The sequence below is a fragment of the Acinonyx jubatus genome, chromosome A1, assembly GCF_027475565.1.
Source record: "Acinonyx jubatus isolate Ajub_Pintada_27869175 chromosome A1, VMU_Ajub_asm_v1.0, whole genome shotgun sequence".
Taxonomy (NCBI): Eukaryota; Metazoa; Chordata; class Mammalia; order Carnivora; family Felidae; genus Acinonyx; species Acinonyx jubatus.
This window is the reverse complement of record NC_069380.1, coordinates 208,992,579-208,999,319: the sequence shown is the minus strand read 5'-3', so window position 1 is coordinate 208,999,319 and position 6,741 is coordinate 208,992,579. Positions and strand designations below refer to the sequence as shown.

At 49.1% G+C, this 6,741-nt stretch overlaps 1 long non-coding RNA gene across 1 annotated transcript; it reads right to left on the bottom strand.

Annotated features, from left to right (window-relative positions):
* Positions 1 to 429: 429 nt before the first annotated feature.
* On the bottom strand, positions 430 to 6,385 carry LOC128311581 (uncharacterized). The gene is made up of 3 exons (XR_008290083.1): positions 6,277 to 6,385; positions 1,088 to 1,290; positions 430 to 730 (listed from the first exon to the last, which is right to left on the bottom strand). It is a non-coding gene; the product is annotated as an uncharacterized LOC128311581 (long non-coding RNA).
* Between the last annotated feature and the right edge of the window lie 356 nt (positions 6,386 to 6,741).

Genomic DNA, 6,741 nt, shown 5'->3' with positions numbered 1-6,741 from the left:
TTTCCCGTAAACATAAATGTGGACCTCACACATTAATTCTTTCTTAAAGAGGGTTTTCCTTTTCTCTGGGTTTTTGTGCTTTGCAGTTAGTTAGGTGTTGTAATGACTTTCTCTGGTGAACGGATGATGATAAAGAACTCCTCTTTTTTCAAATACTTTTATGTGATATCGGGCCCCTGGCTGGCTCAGTCGGTTAGGTGTCTGACTCCTGGTTTCATCTCAGGTCATGATCTCATGGCTCATGAGTTCAAGCTCCTCTGTGCTGACAGTGTGGAGCCTGCCTGGGATTCTCCCTCTCTCCTCTCTCTGCCCCTCTCCCACTCACACATGCTCTCTCTCTCTCTCAAAATAAATAAATAAATACACATTTTTTTAATAAATAAAAAAATACTCTTATGTGATAAAACAAAAGGTTGACAATCTTGTGTCAGTCCCCCATATTTGTTTTTAGAGTTTTATTATTCTAATATTTGTAAATGGGAGTGCAAATATGTGCCTGCCTCCGCCTCTAGGAAATCACCATCTCCCACCCCCCCACACACACACATACACAAAATTGAGAAACCGCCACCCCATCTGTGATTAAACTAGGCAATATCTGTGTTCCCAGGTGATCCCAGTTGCCATCTGTGGAGCAAGACTGCCACCGTGCAAACAGAATGCTGGGAGGTGCCCAGGAGAGATGGTGGGCACCAGAGTCAGCAGAGCCAGGTTCGGCCCCTACAAGAAGCTGAGAAGAAAAGGAAAAAAGAAGTCGAGAATGTGACACTGAGAGAGGGGGCACTCGCTCCCCACATGTGTAGGAAGCAGTCTGTTGGCAAGGCGGGCATTTCCACACTGCGTTACGAGCAGCCCTGCGGTGGCAGGTGTCTGTGGGCCAGAGAGAGAAAAAGGCTAAACCCACCCACGTCACCTTGGGACTTAGACTGCACTGTGACCCGGGGAGAATCCCTGCTGGCTCCTTGTGCCAGATAGCAATTGCTGGGCAACGAACCATCCCCCAGTGTGGTGGCTTACCACAACAACTATTCATTTGCTAAAGGTTCTGGGGTTAGCAGATTGTGCTGGGTTCAGCTGGTGATCTCACCTGTGGTCACTCGTGAAGCAGAAGTCCTCCTGTTGTTTGACTGGGGCTGGTCCAAGATGGCCTCCCTCAGGTGTTTGGCAATTGGAAGTGGAAAAAGAAATTCCACCTGACTCGAACTTTCTCCATAATGACTTGCAAGGCCAGAAGTCGGTAGAGCGATGTCTTCCAAGTTTTAGGAGAAAAAAAGTGACCTAAAAATAAGGCTATGGAAAAAATGGTTTTAATGTACAAGAAGTCAGGGACTATGGCTTTCCTATGCTCTCTTTAAAGGAGCCACTCAAAGGTGAAGGTTGGCCAGCTGTTACGGGCTGAATTGTGTTCCCCTATACCATCAATTATTTGTATGTTTAAGTTCTAACCCCAGTGCCTCTGAATGTGACTGTATTTGGAGACAGAGTCTTTAAAGAGGTAGTTGAGTTAAAATGAGATCATACTAATTCAGTACGACTGGTGTCCTTGTAAGAAGAGGAAATTTGGACACAGACACAGAGAGAAGACCACGTGAAGACACAGGGGAAAAGGGCCATCTACAAGCCAAGGAGAGAGGCCTCAGAAGGCACCAAGCCTACAGACACCTCAGTCTTGGACTTCTAACCACCAGGACTGTGTGTAAATTAATTTCTATTGTTTAAGCCACCCAATGTGTGGTACTTTGTTATGGCAGCCATAGAAAACTAACGCACAGTAGAAATTCCTGAGATTAATGAAAAAAGAAGAGGGATGAGCCATTTCATTATGGAGCTAAGTCAAACACAAATGTAGATAATATGTTACACGCTGGCAGAACATTTGTAAGTGTATGAATCCGGCTTCAAGAGACGGGGATTTCGGTTGCGTGTAGGCCTCCAAATCACTGCTGCATTGGGCAAACCAGTTGGGTTCTCTGGGCCACACTTTTCTCCATGGTAATGAGTTCCTTTTGAGGTGCATTCTAGAGAGTCCTAGGCATCCAGCGCGAGAGCCTCAGGGACTACTGAGAGGATAAGGAGGCGAATCCGCGGGGCTGCGGCCCTTCTCCACTTCACAGGCAGCCTCATGGGCTTCTCAGTAAGATCTCACTGAAAGGGAGTTCGCGGTGGCTAAAAAAAAGGCCTGGACGGCAATGAGATGGATCATTTCTGAGTTCCCTTCCAAGTCAAAAAGCTACTAGCAGTTTAAGGTTTGTTTCATCCCATTAGCCTTAAGACAATGTAAGGACATGCTGACAACTTATATGGGATTTGGCTGAAAGTGGGGGTATATCCAGCCATGCTTCCAGCCAAGGCCCACCAAAGAGGCGGCAAGCCACGTCTGGCTCCTTCTTTCTCAGGATGGGCCCGTTGTGAGAAATGAATGCTACTTGCTGAGAAGGGAGAGGTGACCAAATGAGCTGAATGGAGAGCGAATCCCAGGAGCCAACTGCCTGGCTCTGGGGCGACCTCAGGGGAAGAGCTCAGAGTGGCTGCCAAGCCTTATGGCCAAGGAATCGACTCCATTGGAGGCATTTGTGCCAAAGCAAATCTTGGTCGTTGCCACTCTCCTTCCTGTTCCTCAGCTAATGGCTTGGTCCTCACAACCGAGTGGGGCCAGAAATTCTCCTTAATAAGTAGACAAACAGCAAATAGTTTCTAACAGGCCGACCTAGAACTTTCCCCAAACTATCCTTCAAGAGCCTCATGGAAGATGCCACCCCTTACATAACAGATACCCTCGATGTTTTACTTTTTTACTGGTGGAAGTGTTTTCTCTCTTGTCAGAAACTCAGGAGTATGGGGGTATTTTCAAGGTGTGCGGCGTGCAGGCTGCAGGAGGGACAGATAGATGGCAGAGTGAGAATTATCTGAGGAGAGACCGACAGAATGTTCCTCTGGGAACTGTTGTCTCCCAGGAAATTTTAGACAGGTTCATAGGCCACCATGAGCTTGCAAACAAACTGTTAATAAAGAGGCTTCCAGTTGGGCTGGAGCAGGAAAGAGGGAACCCTGAGGCCATTCAGCAAACAGAAACAGAAAACAAGTGGTACTCAGCAGACAGGGAGGCTGAACATTATTAACCTGCTTGCTGGGCAGCCCAGAGGCCGCAGGAAATGGTCAGGGTTCCACAAAGGCTTCAGAGGTAGGCGACTATCAGGCTCTGGAAAGCAGCCAGGGTGATCGAGGTCTATTTTACTGGGCTTCTGAGGGCTCCTCTGAGACCCAGTTTGGACAAGAATTAGCAGCGCAGTCAGTTGTCTTACTGAGTCCCCGCAGAGCAACTTGGGTGTACTTTTCATATGATTTAAGAGCCTTGGTTGCCTCTGAAAGGGAACGCAGTGCAGCTGGCCCACAAAGCTGCAGTAGTTTGGGGTCTGGAAAAATCCTCTTCTGAGAGAGTCAGAACAGCACTGACTTGTGACCAGGGCCGGAGCTCAGGCTAGCCAGGGAAGCAGCTGTCACCCGGGTGCTGGGGTTGACAAGCAAGACAGCTAATCAGCGCTGCAGTTTTCCAAATGGGTGGGTGGGTGCACCTCGAGTCCCACCCAGAGGCTCCCTTCCATTTCCGGGCCTGCTCTAGACCTCACAGTACTCCCAGAGTAGGTGACTCCTGTGGCTGTTAGCTGGGCAGCAAGAGGTGGACAATTGTGGGGGCGGGGGTGGTCCATGCAGCCCCCACACTCTGACATGAACGATTTGGTTCTAACAGACTGCAGAGGCGGGTGCAGATTTCAACTCCCCACTGATCCGGTGACTTCTACTGGTCAGTATTTTCTGGAAATTCGTGCTCTTGCGGTGTGTTAGTTTTGGTAACCAGGTCATTCTGCTTCTCCCCTCCCCCATTTAGACCATCACTCAGTTATTCATGTATGTTTTTATTCACCCAACAAATATTCGATGCCCACTAGGTGTAAAACAACAGCAACAGCAGTGGTGGGGTGTGGTGGCATTGCACTAGCCACTGCAGTGAAAGAGCGGGGGTGGCTGCCGTCTTCGTGGGGTGTGCAGGATGGTGGAGAAAATGTACGCGATTTCTTTTATTTAACACTTCCACAGTTCCCTGCTAGGTACAGACCACTATTCTGGGCTCTTTACAAATAATAACACTTTGAATCCTCCTTACAATCCCATCCTATGAAGTAAGGAATATTAATATTCCCATTTTACAGATGAGGAAACTGAGGCACGAGGACATCAGAGTACCCTGCTCAGGATCACACTGCTGGGAAGGGCTTAAATCCAGGCAGTCTGGCTCTAGCACCCTTAAACCTTCCACCAAGGTGCCTCTTCAGCAGATAAATGCAAGTCGATAAACGGGAATGAAGAGCTCTCTATGCTCAGAAAGAACAATGGCTGGGGTGGGGTGGATTTTTCACATAGGTGGGGAGTCAGGGTGAACTTCTTTGAAGAGGTGACAGAAAGGAGGAAGCCTGTTCTAAGCAAGGAAAATGGCAAAAGCAAAGACCCTTGGGTGAGAAAAGTCTTGGTGAATTGACGGACCTCGGAGGGAAGTGGAGGCTGTCAGAGGAAGGTGGGGAGCAGAAGAGGGGATGGTGGGAGGTAGAGATGAGGTTGGAGGCTAGGCAGAGCCGGGCCGTATTCAGTTTCGTTAGGTAGCTCTAGAGGTAAAGTAGAAAAAGAAGGGTCTGTCTTTAAAAGAAAACAGGCATATAGGGTCGCCTGGGTGGCTCAGTCGGTTGGGTGTCCGACTTCGGCTCAGATCATAATCTCGCGGTCCGTGAGTTTGAGCCCAACGTCAGGCTCTGTGCTGACAGCTCAGAGCCTGGATCCTGCTCCGGATTCTGTGTCTCCCTCTCTCTATGCCCCTCCCCCACTCATGCCCTGTCTCTCTCTCTCTGTCAAAAATAAATAAACATTAAATAAAGAAAAAGAAAACAGGCATATAATATAGAAGCTGATGTTTTCATTTTGAAAAGGGGCCCATTCACACACAGTTCATCCTCCCAAACACCCAGGAAAGAGATAAAAGGGGTGTCACCCCTTTGTGTCACCACCCACCACACTCCTCCCTAATACCCATCCCCCCTCCTTTGTTCCCACTAGCAGAGCCTCAATTCTGTTCTGGGAAGCCATGTGCCTGGTCCCATGCAAGCACCCTCTGTCCTAGCCTACGCCAGGGGCAGAGATGCCCATGTACACTGTCCCGGCTGGTGACACGTCAGTGGAAATCTGCTGGAGGCTCTTGGAAGCCTTTTACTTTTCCTGATAAGAGGCATCCACTTGGGGCCACTTTCCTTTCCTCTCTTCCTTGAAAGGGACAGGATGTCTGTAGCTGCAAGAACCATCGAGTAGTGGAAATGCAATAGCATAGAAGAAAAGCCAAGAGATTCTGAGAAGCTGGCTCCAAACCAGTGCCAGCTAGCTGCCCCAGCTAGCTTCTTGTTTTTGGAGGGGGCAGGGACAACGTCTTGTTCATCTCAACCATTTCTATGACTGAGAGTTCTATTACCTGTGTTCTCTTCCTAGGTAATACACCTATTACGTGATATGCAAACTGAGGATGAGAAAGTATCGGATTTACAGAGAGGAGATTTCAACCCAGATTCATCTGACTGCGTCCGTTGCTCCTTTCACTACACTACGAAAGAGTTCTTATTTTGCCTTTAGGGATTTCTATGTGTGTTTAACCTTTCTCGGCATGACGCGTGTCAACCCCCAAATCTCCATTACCCAGAGCCCCTCTTAGGCTACCATGATTTCAATCAAGTGACCTCATTCTTTGCTGGATAGTGGAGGTGACAATGGAGTTAATGCACAGATTAGCCAAAAGCCCCAGTACGTGGTCTTCTCCAAAACAAGATGAGTTGGCCGAATAAGAATCTCTCTTGTAGGGATTTGACTGACCTAGGTAGCTTTGGGAGATTGAGAAAGGAAACAGTGGAGCACGTGGGAAGTCAGGATGGAAGGAACAGCTGGAACAGCTGTGCCTGCTCTTTTACCTCTCACACCAAGACTACAGGGTCCCACAAAAAGAGTGGTACCCCAGAGTAGAACAGTGTGAGTAGAGCCTAACAAACTGTTTACAGAGACGGGAGCAGGCTATTGGGAACTCACTAAAGATAATGCAGTACTCTGACACCGAAACAGATGAGGCTGTATTGCCACCCCATGGCCTGGAGGGGCAAAGAGGGAGCTCCCAGGAAGGACGGAGCAAACCCATAGCCATGCCAGGGAGTCAGGTGAGCAAATGCCTCAGCCTTTCCCGCCATCTCTTACCAGTGCTCACACCGGAGCTGAAAAACCAGGCAGTCTGTTGTGTATCACACACACAGGCCAGCAGCCTGGGCCACTGAGCAGGTGGAGAGGGTAGGGAGTAGATCTGAAGGGGCAGAGGGAAGAAATGAGTCACGGGGTGGTAATGACAGCCCACTGTGACCGACCCCAGCACACGTCACAGCGCCAGTTATTGAATTACTGCTTCTCAGCTTCAAACCCACAACGCTGTACGCTGCTCTGCAATGCTGGGGCTGGAGGTGGAGCTTTCTGCTTTGCAACTGGCTCTTTTTTAGGTTCTGCCCACAAGACCCCTAGAGGCAAACCGGAAGTCTGGCAAGGAAGAAGAGACTCGCTCCTTCCGGTTTGCCTCCGGCCTCGCTCAGCCTTCATCTTCGCCCCAGCGGAGACCGTCATTCCATGGGCAGCAGTAGATCCCCGTTGGCAGTTTTTCTGACACCCACAAAA